The sequence below is a fragment of the Delphinapterus leucas genome, chromosome 4 (assembly GCF_059928025.1).
Source record: "Delphinapterus leucas isolate spDelLeu-1000000601 "Yukka" chromosome 4, BTC_Dleu_Yukka2, whole genome shotgun sequence".
In the NCBI taxonomy this organism is placed as follows: domain Eukaryota; kingdom Metazoa; phylum Chordata; class Mammalia; order Artiodactyla; family Monodontidae; genus Delphinapterus; species Delphinapterus leucas.
In genome coordinates, this window is record NC_143132.1 from 79,416,101 (window position 1) to 79,430,219 (window position 14,119).

A 14,119-nucleotide genomic window follows, 5' to 3' on the forward strand; every position below is an offset into this window, starting at 1 on the left:
CTACAGCTTCCAACAGTTTCCAAGTCATAACTGGGGGCCCACCAGTCCCAGGCCTCCTGGAGAGGCACTGACATGACCACATCAACCGTTTCCACTGTGGGGAAGGTCAGGGCCTCCTTCAGAAAATAGCTGATCTAAACAGAGCCCAAGGAGTGTCATGGCAACACTGCTCGCAAGCTGCCAGAGGTAGGGAGGAAAGGCAGCCAAGACGCATGTGCAGCTGCCACATTTCAGCACAGCACTCAGACCTCGTTAATATCATCTTGCTTAATACCGAGTCCCATAGATCAGAAGCTATTTTTACTGTGTATTTAACAGATTTGTGTACCGTCTTCCCTGCCAGCGTTTTCACAGTCCAGCACAGGAGACTCTGCCACTGGAGAGCCTTCAGAACTTGAGGCCACCCAGGGTTAACTCAGGAGAGGGAGGGAGGGGGAGAAGGCGAATGAATAGAAGGGAGAAAAATAGACGCAGTGGGGCTGGAGGCTAGGGGAGAGGCGGGAGTAAGACGTAACCAGACCAAGTAGGAGCCAATACAACCAACCCCCGAGTGTGAGGCATTCTTGTCTCAGTTCTCCAAAGACTCAGGGATGCACGTGTGGAGGAGAGAGGGGGAGAGCTGAGTCCTCTCTTATATTCGGGGGAGTATAGGTCCTCCCACAGAAATTGTGATCACCACCTCTGCTCGCTTTCATTGGTCTCCCCCATCAGTTCCCCTTAGAACAGCCAAGAGTACCACTCTGCAGAGCCCTCTGCCCACACTCTAGGAGGCAAAAACCTATCCACTACCGTGCACTCTTCGGAGCTTACAGGGAAGGGCTCTGGCTAAATGTCCTGTTTCAATCTCTCTCCCGCATGTAGGGGTGGGAATTCTAGATTATGACGATTGACCGAGCTGAACGATGTGAAAGCACCTGCCACGGGCCTGTCACATAGTACGTCACAGTAGACACCCAGTAAACGTCTGTTTGCTTCCATCTGTTTCATACGGCAACAGCGTCACGTGTACCACCTTTATTCCCAACATTCTCCAGAGAAAGAAGGAACCCAGCCAAGGTTTGCCGAGTGGTGAGCGAGAGCTCAGGTTCCAGCCATCCCTCTCCTGCTTGGTCATATGGGGGCGCCATTCTCAGACCTGCCACTAATTGGGTAGGCAAAGTAGGGTAAGCCATTTCTTCCCCGGGAGAGGGCTCGACTAGACAGAGAGTTTTTAAGTTCCTTTCCCGTTCTGAAATTCTATAAATCTCTAAGTGTCATATCCATCTTAAAAACAAGCAACAGAGGGGAAAACCGTTGAAGAACACAGTTGTGTGTTTATTGAGCACGATACAGAAGGCACTGTGCCAGGAGCTAAAGGAAATTCAGAAAAGCAGAATGAAGTAGTCCTTAGATTCAGAACTCTTATAATATATGCATATTGGTGAGGGGAGATAAGAGGAAATACAAAAAGATGGCAGTACAAAATAAAGTCAATTATAAAACAAAGTCCAATTCTAAGACTATACTTCTGAGCCAAGGGGTGGAGAGAGAAGGCTTCCTCAGGGGGAGGGATGTGTGCTGGTCCCTCAGACAGGAAAGCAAAGCCCAAAGGTAGCATTTTACAAGAGTGGACCCTCTCCAGTGGAAGGGTCATCAGGTCTGTAAGATGGTTAAATACCTTGTCTGTTTTATGTCTTAGATTATTTTAAAATTCTGTGTTTCACACATTAAAGGATAGAATAATAATGGTCATCCCACCCACTCAGCATCATCATGCTCTGTGGGGTCACAGGAAGAGCAGTGAAATAGGAAACAGGACACTTGGGTTCTGAGACCTGCTCCATTGCCACTGTCAGCTACCAGCCTTTAGCTGAATGGCTTCTCTGGCTGTGGGATAGGAGATCTTGAAGAATTCCAGTTGGAGTTCTTGAGGCTTCTTGAGAACCAAATTGTCCAAAGGTCATGCTTTGCTGTTGAGGAGACTGAGGTCCGCCAGAGAAGAAGTGATTTCTCTCAACTACACATTTCTGTCATCTGTGCCCAGTTCTCTGGGCAGGGCTGGTACTCACCTGCTTCTGGGACTTGCCTCAAGCTGATTCTTGCCTGCCAGAGATTTCCTCTGAAGTCCCTGTAATATCCCATCGAAGTCCATTCAATCATCCTTCAAAGTCAATTCCAGTCCCTGGTTTTATATGAAACCTCCCGTAGAAAGAGCTCCCACATTCTCTCACTCACGAAGTATAATTTCTGAGCCCACACACCACACTGAGTCCTGGCTGGCCCTGAATCAAACTCACCTCCACACACCTGCCAGCTCCCTCCTTCGATGTCTTAGCAAGCCACCTTTCTCAGTAAGTGCTAAGTAAATGCTTCTCAGGTTAGGCTGGTCTGCACCTCGGTTTTCTGACACTCGGCTAAGTACCTTCTCAAACATATCATGCTGCCTCTGATCATCACAAGCCTGGATGTGTGCAATCCCCAGAGCAGCCAAAAGAGCTTCAACCACCTCCAAATCCATCAAGCTATTCACCAGATCGACTAAACACACAGCAAGAGAGAAGAGACATAAACAAAAGAAGAGGAGGAGCAAAGGGCATGGACTGCAAATCGGATAAAGAGCCATGCCTGTGAGCTGAGATGCACTGGAATCACCATTCCGGGTTTACAAGGGAGAAGTCTGCAGTGCAGACACCAGTGGGGGCCCAGAGTCTCACACACAGTCCCCAGTGGAGCAAGGAGGTCCAGTGCTGCAGTCTGAAAGGATGCCGTGGTAAACTGAGAGATGGACAAAGTCTCAATACCTAGCCATCGGCTAGGCAGGTCCGTTCCGTCTACTGCAGAGGGAGAGAAACATCTGGAAAGGAAGAGCATGGTAGCCCTCGACTGCAAAGGTTTCATACTGAGTGACACTCCACCAGTAATGTCAGAGTGAAACATGGCAGAAAGATTCATGAGGTAGAGCTGTGCAACTCCAGAGGCAACCCAAGGCACACATCAGATGGGAATTTTAAATAATCCCTTTAAGAGGACTCAGATGCCAGCACACACAGTGATGGCCCCAGCCAGACAGCAAAGGCATATTGGCACCACTGTAATTTGTCCATTCACCAATATGCTTCCGGAAAAACACCCATATGCTTTCTTTTAGCTTCCATATGCTTTTTTAGCAAGGAAACTAAAATATTTCATTAGTTTTGAGTAATTAATAATTACTTATTTCACAATAGTCTCCCTCATTAAAAAATGAAAATAACTGATTAAGCTGCAGGATCCTGGCTTTCAATTCAAGCTTTTTAATTTAATTTAATTTAACTTTTTTAATTCTTTCCCTCTAGGAATTGAGTAATAGAGTAAAACAGCAAGCGTGGAAATGAAGAGCTATCATCCACACAGCCCAGCATTCCTCCTGACTGAGACATCGTGGTTTAATGAAAAGAACACAGACTTTGGGAGTCCAAAGCCTTGGGATCCAATCCCAGTCTGACCGCTGGTGAATAGTACTTCTGAGGAAATGAAGGGCGTTGAAAAGATAAAGCCTGCTGGATTCCTGCAACCCGGCCTTCCATTACTCTCAGGGAGCGACTTCACAGGGCTCCCTCCTGTCTCTTAAGGCTTGGGGAAGGCATGTCACGGAATGCTGGCTCAGACTCAGTCCGTGTCAGCAGGCCTGTGGCCAACAGTCTTGGAATTGGTCTCCAGCGGAAACAATGCTTCGCAAACTCTAATGAGCCTAGGAACTACCTGGGGATCTTATTAAAATGCAGATTCTGATTCGGAGGTCTGGAGTGGGGCCTGAGGTCTGCATTTCTAACAGGCTCCCAGGTGATGCTGCTGTTCCTGGTCTTCAGACCAAACTCTGAGAAGCAACTTGACCTGAAAAGTATCAAGATGAAGTTAGGAAGTAGAATCTGTAAGAGCAGGACATGCGTGCCTGTCTCATTAGGACAGGATGGGGACTGTTAATCATGTGGACAATAATACTTCTGTGTGTTGTACAGCACAATGGTATTTCACTTACCGTCACAACAGTCCTGCCAATACGGTGTGATTTCCATTTTACAGACGACAAAACTGAGACCCAAAGAAATCAAGTAATGCATCCAAAGTCATGCAGCTAATAATGCTAGGCTCCCAATCCAGTGTCAAGTATGAACATGAGCCGATGGAAGATAGAAAATTTAAGCAGCTATGACTGTAGGGTGCCAGTATGAAGCCTGGTTCTTGTTCTGCTGCCCCCTCTCGGGGCCTCCGTCTTCCCATCCAAAGCTGTTGCCCCTGAAAATCTCCAAGGCCTCTTCCATGTCTAACACCGGCCTTCATTCCCAGGGCTCCCACACAGACTCACAGTGGGTCACCAGGCACTGAGATTAAATTCACACATGTGGCAGTCATTACATCTTGGCACGATCCAAATTCTAGCTGCTCACATCTGCATTTGTGCTGATCTGTGCACTGCCAGAAGTCTATCTCTGGTAAAAAATCTCACGCTCTGGGCTTCCCTGGTGGCGCAGCGGTTGAGAGTCCGCCTGCCGATGCAGGGGACACAGGTTTGTGCCCCGGTCTGGGAAGATCCCACATGCCGCGGAGCGGCTGGGCCCGTGAGCCATGGCTGCTGAGCCTGCGCGTCCGGAGCCTGTGCTCCGCAATGGGAGAGGCCACAACAGTGGGAGGCCCGCATACCGCGAAAAAAAAAAAAAAAAAATCTCACGCTCAATATAACAGGGAGAAAACAACCAACGGATTCCCCAAAGCATCAAAATTCCAATTCAGTTGATAACTTGCAGTATGGTTAGGGCTCTATGACCCTAATCACTCTGCCTCCTCCTGCACTCACTTACAAAAATAGAGAGTCTGAGACCACTAACCTGATAGAAGTTTGAAAGAAGAGAAAAAACATGAGTTATTTATAATGCAGTTTATACAACTGCCCAGTTTTCTTATTCTGCCTTAAAGTACCAGAAGGGCATTTAATTAATGAATTATCATATAAATGATTCAGGATATGTGATCCTGTCCCTCTCTGAACTCCCAGAGCACACATTCACCGTATTCCTCAGGGGACCACTGGCCATTTTCTACCGGGAATTTCTATCGTTTATAGAATTGTTTCATTGTCCCTATTCACATTCAGTGTTATCTCTGGAGGTATTCACATATTTTCAAGCAGATCTGAATTTGAATCCAAACTTTGCGATTCATTTGCTGTATGACGTTAGGCAAATTACTCAACCTCTCTGAGCTCAGTTTCCACATATGAAAAGTGGGAAAAAATAATTTTCTATTTTATGAGATTAAACGAAATGATGTATTAAAATGGATAGCACTTAACAGATTCTGGGTTAAAAGTACCTTTGAGTGAGTGAGTGAGTGAATAAATGAATAGAGCAAGCAGAATAAGAGTTTCAATATTAAAACATTGCTCAACAGTTTGAAACATAAATGTCCAGAGTCACACTCATAAATGAGTCTGACACTCAGAGCAAAACAATAGGTGAATTGTGGGAGAAATCCAACAGCAAAGGAAATGTGTTACCCAAATGTCATCTCAAACTTCGCACACTGAAAAAAGTATTTCGCTTAACCTAGAACCTACGTATGGCCTTCAGAAGGTTTACAAACCTGAAATTGCAGACAACATTCTATGCAGATGTGCATTTTCTAACTAGTTCATAGATTCATCTGAGTTTCCAAATATTCCATAATCCTCTCCCCTACCACTACACACACACACACACACACACACACACACACACACACACACGGACGAATTAATAACTACTGCCTTAGGCAAGTCCCTTGACAGAAAGGGATCTGCCAACTGAGAGAGAAAAATTTCACTTAATAAAACAAGGCTGAAAGATATAAGCATATGGTTTAGAAAGTACAGACGGTGGAAGTTTTAATGATAAGCGCTCCAATCCAGAGAAAAGAGCTCTGAATCTAAGACTCAGCTTGGCTGCAAACCTGCTACAGGACCTTAGGCAAATCAGAGACTCAGGAAAACCAGGATTTGGGGAACCTTTGACATCCAATCTATTTCACCCTCCTCCTCCTCCTTGCATCTCATGGATGGAAAATCCAAGGTTCAGAGGAAGGTAATGCCTTCACCAAAGTCATAGCAAATAAAGTAGAGCCAGGATTTGAACCTCAGACCCAGTAAAATGATTTCCACTCAGTGTGTCATTATTATGAAGTACAAGGTAAGTGTTTAGACCCAGTGGCCTCTAAGTTATCTTCCAACTGATAGACAATTACTACTCTTTTCTCTGGACCTGGAAATCTCATGAAAACATTAGTTTGGTTTTGGCAAAGATCATTCTAGCTGCTTCTCAGCCCCAGCCCAGTCCCACAAGAACAAGGCAGAGAGAAAATCTGAAAGAATGAGAGATGCTGCTATTAATCTTGTGTAGCACAGAGACTGGGAACTGCAGGCCTTGAACTAGATTTCACTGTGTTGGCTATTACTCACCTGTCCTCCTGCGTATTAATCCTGCATCTGTCTTCTCTTTATTAATGTTCCCAACTATGCACAGTACACAGCCGGCTAGGAACTCATCCTTAGCTTCCTATCATTCATTGCATCAGAAAAGGGCAAGAGGAAACAGTGTGATGTCAGGGTCAAGTAATCTCTTACAGGAAGAACTGCAAGGGAATCCACAGCCTCTTAATAAACACAGAGAGCAGAGGCCAGCCAGAGTCCTCTATTCCATGCTTCACGGAATGAACGAATAAGTCTGGTATCCACTTATGTTTCAAGGGCATCTCACATCCCTGCGTTAACAACAGGATTGGTTTTGCCTGAAAGATAATGTCCCTTTAAATGGTGGGAAGAGAAAGGATACTTCACATACAGAGATTCCTCTCCTAAAACAGAGGTACAACTATGGAGTCAGAAGAAAGAATTCTAGCCTAGGATCTGCCACGAAAAGCTTAGACAAATCATATTCCCTCCCTGACCCCAAAATCTCCATCTCTGAGATTTGGCTAGATGGGTCCTTAAAGTTCCCTCTGCCTTTGACATTCTGACCTCTCCTTACAGGTCACTGACTCAACCCTGGAAAAGTCAAACAACAGAAGAGATACCTCTCTATATTGCTAGTGAAGTTTACCAGAGCCTCAAAACTGAGACCCAGATTATCAAGCAGAGAAACATGAAGGAAGATAGATTTTTATTTTTTCCTTTCTAACCAGAAACTGAATGTTGCTGGGGGTAGGGAACAAGCAATGCATAAATGCCCAATCACAGTGTATATATAATTCAAATCACTAACTGCCCTTCAGGTATGTACAAGAATCAAAAGCTAAAAAGAACAACTATTTTCACACACTGAACTCTCCTATGACTTTGGAAAAGTGGCAGCAGGAGGAAGAAAGAATTGACCAAGAAATAAAATCATAGATATTAGGACATTTAACTAGAAATAATGCCATAAGCACGTGGTAAAACTCTACCTGTTGTTAGATACTGAAATGGACCCCAAAGAGGGAAAATGACTTGTCCAAGGTGACACAGCCAGAGCTGGGAGTAGAATTAGATTCTCATGACTCCCGGTTCGTAGAACATAACCCATAACACATTACTTCACTCCTGCAAGCGATGAGATTCTATCCAGGTAACTAAGAAAATAATTTCAAATATTTTGAAATAACAATAACTCATAACTCAATAACAATAACTCTACCTCAAATAACAATAACTGATTTATTGGATTTAAGGCAGACTAGGGCTGTTTCTATCAAATTATAATAAACAATTCACTGTAGCAATATAGACAAGTCCATGAGAATTAACTGTGCATTATTCATCCTTGCTAATGAATCACCCTGTGGAAAACAAGGATAATCAACAGTCTACCAAAGGCAGAAGGCTGTTCTTGCTCAAGTACAGATCTTCCCTGTTAAAGAACATCAGGTATCAGCTCTAAATAGTAAACAGGGGATACAGTTTCAGATTCCATGGAGTACAGCTTTAAATAGATTCGGTTTGGAAATGGGACATGGAACACACCACAGTCAGTGGATCAATGTTGAAAGCTGAGAAACACAATGATTACACTAATTAAGTGGGTACCTGTTGACACATCTACTGTCAAGTCTAATTATTTATTTAAACTGTTATTCTTTCTTCATTACTGCCACTGACACCAATTATTACCACAAGATTATTTTAAATTTCTTGTAGCGTGCCCCCATAATATTTACTTCTCTACCTTCCAAAGGCTATGTGAGAAGATTTTATCCTTTTTTCCCCACCAAGTCTACTTCCAAAATAAAAAAAATAGATGAATAGATGAATGGATAGATGGATGGATGGAGTGATAGAGAGATAGACAGAGAGACAGATGAAATTCCTCTTTCTCAAGAGCAATTTTTCATAAGCTTTCCAGCCTTGCTTAAACTCTTCTTTGTAGCTTCAAGATGGGTTTCAGTGAGGAAGTGGGGGCAGAGTTAACCACTTTTCAAAATTTACTTTATTAATATTTAACAACTGGCATTTGGAGGAAAGTTAATATAATAACTGCAGTTTCTAAGTGAACAAATAGATCTCTGCCTAACAGAGCCACCAGAAATTATGGTATCACATGTCTACAGTACATTCTTCTCTGATGTGTTTATCCCTGAAAATACATGAAGTACACAGGAAAGGATTTTTTTGCAGAGGTGTTTTATGGACTAGAGAGGGACAAAAAGATGGGCAGGAGTCACTCCTGTATTTTTGGCTACCATCTTTTTTTTTAGTAAACCTCTCTTTTGTAGAAACGAGCATAAAGCCTAAACAACACAAGTGGCTTCTAGGTCTGATCTGCTCATAGAAGAGTTTCACAGTCCATATGTGCCCCCTCACCAGCCTTCTTTGCACATGACCTCTTCTTATTCCATGTGTATGATGAATATCAGCTTTGAAAACCATATTAATGTAACACCAAAATTTCCACTCATTTCTAAATTGCTAACTCCTGCAAATATGGGTCAGTACCAACAAACCTCAATTCTTTCAAAGGTCTGTGTAATTAAAATTATGTTTAAACTACTATATATAAAATTGATAATTAATAAGGACCTACTGCATAGGAATTCCCTACTGCAGGGAACTCTACTCAGTACTCTGTAATGGCCTATATGGTAAAAGAATCTAAAAAAGAGTGGATGTATGTATATATATAACTAATTCACTTTGCTGTACACCTGAAACTAACACAACATTGTAAATCAACTGTACTCCAATAAAATTTTTTTTTCAAATTATGTTTGGGCTTCCCTGGTGGCACAGTGGTTGAGAGTCTGCCTGCCGATGCAGGGGACGCGGGTTCGTGCCCCGGTCCGGGAGGATCCCACGTGCCGCGGGGCAGCTGGGCCCGTGAGCCATGGCCGCTGAGCCTGCACGTCCGGAGCCTGTGCTCCGCAGCGGGAGAGGTCACACAGTGAGATGCCCGCGTACCGCAAAAAAAAAAAAAAAAATTATGTTTAAGATCATGGAAAGAGGGACTTCCCTGGTGGTCCAGTGGCTACGACTCCAAACTCCCAACGCAGGGGGCCTAGGTTCGAGCCCTGGTCAGGGAACTAGATCCCACATGCATGTGGCAACTAAGAGATCCCACGTACCGCAACTAAGACCTGGCACAGCCTAAATAAATAAATAAATATTAAAAAAAAAAAAGATCATGGAAAGAACATACCTAAGGGATAATCAAAATATTCATCAGAAAAATGTTTACAGTACTTGAAATGCTGATATCAAATCTTCCACAAAGTTGCTATTCTATAGGGCCTGCAGTTAGGATCACCATAGTGACTACTTCACCTCTTTTAGGCTAAGACTTCTAGAAGATTATAGAGAGCATAAAGGAGCTAGCTGGGAAGTACAGATATCAGATGGTTATCTGCAGAGGAAAACTCACATTTTCCAAATTTTAAAACTTTTTATGCTTCCTTAAACACATAAAATAAATTTTATGCTTCCTTATTTGTTTTTTTAAACTTGTCTCCGTTTTCTTTTTTTTTCTAACATATTTATTGGAGTATAATTGCTTTACAATGGTGTGTTAGTTTCTGCTTTATAACAAAGTGAGTCAGCTATACATATACATATATCCCCATATCTCCTCCCTCTTGCATCTCCCTCCCACCCACCCTATCCCACCCCTCTAGGTGGTCACAAAGCACCGAGCTGATCTCCCTGTGCTATGCGGCTGCTTCCCACTAGCTATCTATTTTACCTTTGGTAGTGTATATGTGTCCATGCCACTCTCTCACTTTGTCCCAGCTTACCCTTCCCCATCCCCGTGTCCTTAAGTCCATTCTCTACATCTGCATCTTTATTCCCATCCTGCACTTAGGGTTTTCAGAACCTTTTTCTTTTTTGATTCCATATGTATGTGTTAGCATACAGTATTTGTTTTTCTCTTTCTGACTTACTTCACTCTGTATGACAGACTCTAGGTCCATCCACCTCACTACAAAGAACTCAATTTCGTTTCTTTTTATGGCTGAGTAATATTCCATTGTATATATATGCCACATCTTCTTTATCCATTCATCTGTCGATGGACACTTAGGTTGCTTCCATGTCCTGGCTATTGTAAACAGAGCTGCAATGAACAATGTGGTGCATGACTCTTTTTGAATTATGGTTTTCTCAGGGTACATGCCCAGTGGTGGGATTGCTGGGTTGTACGGTAGTTCTATTTTTAGTTTTTTGAGGAACCTCCATACTGTTCTCCATAGTGGCTGTATCAATCTACATTCCCACCAACAGTGCAAGAGGGTTCCCTTTTCTTCACACCCTCTCCAGCATTTATTGTTTGTAGATTTTTTGATGATGGCCTTTCTGACTGGTGTGAAGTGATACCGCATTGTAGTTTTGATTTCTCTAATAATTAGTGATTTTGAGCATCCTTTCATGTGTTTGTTGGCAATCTGTATATCTTCTGTGGAGAAATGCCTTTTTAGGTCTTCTGCCTATTTTTGGATTGGGTTGTTTGTTTTTCTAATATTGAGCTGCATGAGCTGCTTAAATTTTGGAGATTAATCTTTTGTCAGTTGTTTCATTTGCAAATATTTTCTCCCATTCTGAGAGTTGTCTTTTTGCTTGTTTATGGTTTCCTTTGCTGTGCAAAAGCTTTTAAGTTTCATCAGGTCCCATTTGTTTATTTTTGTTTTTATTTCCATTTCTCTAGGAGGTGGGTCAAAAAGGATCTTGCTGTGATGTATGTAATAGAGTGTTCTGCCTATGTTTTCCTCTAAGAGTTTTATAGTGTCTGGCCTTACATTTAGATCTTTAACCCATTTGGAGTTTATTTTTGTGTATGGTGTTAGGGAGTGTTCTAATTTCATTCTTTTACATGTACCTGTCCAGTTTTCCCAGCACCACTTACTGAAGAGGCTGTCTTTTCTCCATTGTATGTTCTTGTCTCTTTTATCAAAAATAAGGTGACCATATGTGCATGGGTTTATATTTGGGCTTTCTACCCTGTTCCATTGATCTATATTTGTTTTTGTGCCAGTACCATACTGTCTTGATTACTGTACCTTTGTAGTATAGTCTGAAGTCAGGGAGCCTGATTCCTCCAGATCCGTTTTTCTTTCTCAAGATTGCCTTGGCTATTCCAGGTCTTTGTTAAACTGGTCACTGTTTTCTTGACAACCTCAAGAAGAATGAATTCTTCTGCCAAAGTCCCAACTCCTTCACACTGGTTCCCCAGGAGAGTGGAATGAAGACACTATAGGCCCTGGGTTTCGAAAGACTCTAACTCATGTCCTGTATTCTTAAGATTTTTTTGGTTGTAGCCTTAGATTATGTCCTTTTGAGATGTGTTTTGGGCAGTTAAGAGGCAGTGACAGACCCAACGAGTAAAGTTTGGCCCCTTCAGAGCCAGGTAACACTGGTAGCATAGTGTAGTGAAAAATGCACTCAACTGACAGCCAGGAAGCTGGAGAGAAAGCCCTCCTGCTATATACTCACTGGGGATACAAGAAGGCACTAGGTAAGAACATCCTAGGTAGAGAACAAACATATGGATACCAAGGGGGAGCGGGGGGGGGGGGAGGGAAGACTATGATACTATTATACATAGTATCAATAGTGTACATATGTCAATCCCAATCCCAATTGGAAGATTGGGATTGACATATATACACTATTGACACTATGTATAAAATAGATAACTAATGAGAGCCTACTGTATAGCACAGGGAACTCTACCCAATGCTCTGCGGTGACATAAATGGGAAGGAAATCCAAAAAAGAGAGGATATATGTATACATATAGCTGATTCACCTTGCTGCACAGCTGAAACTAACACAACATTGTAAAGCAACTATACTCCAATAATTAATTTTTTTTTAAAAAAGAGGCCATCCTAGGACATGGCATACTGTGGACACTTAAATACTTCCAAGGTGCCCAGACTTTTGTGCTTTTGATTTGAACCTTAAAAAGCTAGGAACTGAAAGAGAAATCAAATCAAGAAGACATAAAACGGGCAAAGTTCACTGTCTTGGCCATTTTTCAGGTTTTGATACTCATGAAATACCTTACTATTTCTTCTGTTGGGAGTGAAATCTACCTTAAACTTTACTGGCTAAGATGCCTATCAGCATTTCATAAACATGATGATGCCAAGCCTCTCTTACCTCTTGGAATGATCAGTGGACACAAGGTTCAGCAAACTGCAATGCTAGTGTCTGTAAATGAAACAGGTAAAGGTTACTCTTAGGTTCCAAGCTCTATTTATTCATTAACAATCATAAACTCTTCTATCTATACCACAGTTTCTTGTTTGCAAAACACTTTCACATTCATTATCTCATTTCACCCCATGACAACCTGGTGAAGAAGCAGGAAGAGATTATTCTACCCACTTCTTAAGTGAGGAAACAGAAGCTCAAAGAGTGAAAAGGAGGATGAGAAGGGAACTAACATCTCTCGATTAACTTCACAAATGTCATGGGAAATGGGTATTATTGTCTTGATTTTACAGATGTGAAAACTGAAGTTCAGAAAAAGTAGGTAAATTGTCCAAGACTACATAGTACAGTACATGGCAGAGTGAGAGTTTGAACCCTCTGAGCTCTGCCTGTTCGTCCAGTGGTCTTTCCTTTATACCTAGGATATTAGGTGGGAAAACACAAGGACAGACAACTCACTGAGTAGATCCACTAGACTTAGTGGAAGAGGGAATAACGAAATAAAACCAGCTATTTGATTGACGTGAAGAAGTAGCAAAAACACATGGGATTTAGAGCCAGTCAGACCTGTCTTCCTCTTACCAATGGTCTTAGGCAAGTTACTTAAGCCCCAAATGTCAATTTCCTTACACGTAAATGTGGCATATAATACCTACTTCATAGCCAAAGACGAGTTAAACTTTTTGTGGAAGATTCTCCTACATTATTTCATATTTATAGGCACGGACAGCGGTGGTATAAAAAATGGTAACATTTCTTCCTATGAGCCCACACTTATATGATCAAAGAATGATGCTCTAAGCACACAAGGCTAGAGGATACCTCTGGGTTGGGTATTTCCTTGATTTGTGACCCTAGTTTTAAAATACCACAATATTTATCTATATCGATCTTAACATGGCCTCACCTAACAGCAGCACAAAGAACTTTTGTTCCAAATGACAAAACCTCAAAAGTTAAGAATCATGTGTCCCCTCAACCCCAAAAAGCAAAAAAAAACTGCTTTAGGTGAATGGCCTGAAGGTTTATCACAGATCATTCTAAAGTTTGTGCCTGTATCACGCTTTAGGTTCAGAGAGATGGAGCTTCCAACAGGAGTGCAAGAACAAGGGGATTTGTTTTAACATAAGGATAGATTTACTGAGAAGTAAAGACCTCTGAGAAGTTTTATGAATATATCCCATTTTCATACAGGGCTCAAATCAGATGACATGAATAGAGCATGGTTGACAGGATACTCTGCAAGAAACTCTTATGTGCCACCAATATCAAAACATTGATCATCTTTAACATTATGCTTTATAGTTTGAAAAATATTTCATGACCATGTTTTCTCAAATCATCCTCGACATAACCCCAATGAAATCTTACCACCCCAATTCCACCAATCAGGAAACCAAACTTCAAAAATCACGTGGTTAACATGGAACAGATAAAAGTTTAACCTTGTAT

The 14,119-nt window shown here is 42.1% G+C and overlaps 1 protein-coding gene across 2 annotated transcripts in view; it reads right to left on the minus strand.

The window, feature by feature from the left end:
* Positions 1–14,119, minus strand: part of LPP (LIM domain containing preferred translocation partner in lipoma) — a 698,095-nt gene that overhangs the window by 504,911 nt on the left and 179,065 nt on the right. For both annotated transcript variants that reach the window (XM_022569708.3, XM_022569736.3), the window contains exon 3: positions 12,614–12,664. The gene's annotated coding sequence lies outside the window, so the exon portion shown is untranslated. The remainder of the gene's footprint in view (positions 1–12,613; positions 12,665–14,119) is intronic.